Genomic DNA, 340 nt, shown 5'->3' on the forward strand with positions numbered 1-340 from the left:
GCACGATATTCTAATTATTCGAGTTTCACCTGTAAATACCACGGGGCCAAATGTAGCCCTGGGGCACAGGTCTGGTCCCTTCTACCAGGGGATCAGAGACTAGATATAGATGACTTGCCCTGTCTCTGTGTATTTCCTTGTAGTGCCCACAGAGCGGGTAAATGATAAAATCTGCCCCGAATGCCCTCCTCCTCCTGATTGGTGCCATCCCAATACAGGTCATCAGAATTCTTATTTCCGGCATCGGATACATTGTAACGGATCGGGTCACCTGACACATGTGCGGGGAAGAAGTAACAGGGTGACTCCGGGGATTTTAGGGTGCAGGGGGTAATAAACA

This window comes from Nanorana parkeri, unplaced genomic scaffold, assembly GCF_000935625.1.
Source record: "Nanorana parkeri isolate BGI_ZX_2015 unplaced genomic scaffold, ASM93562v1 scaffold3074, whole genome shotgun sequence".
Classification (NCBI taxonomy): Eukaryota; Metazoa; Chordata; class Amphibia; order Anura; family Dicroglossidae; genus Nanorana; species Nanorana parkeri.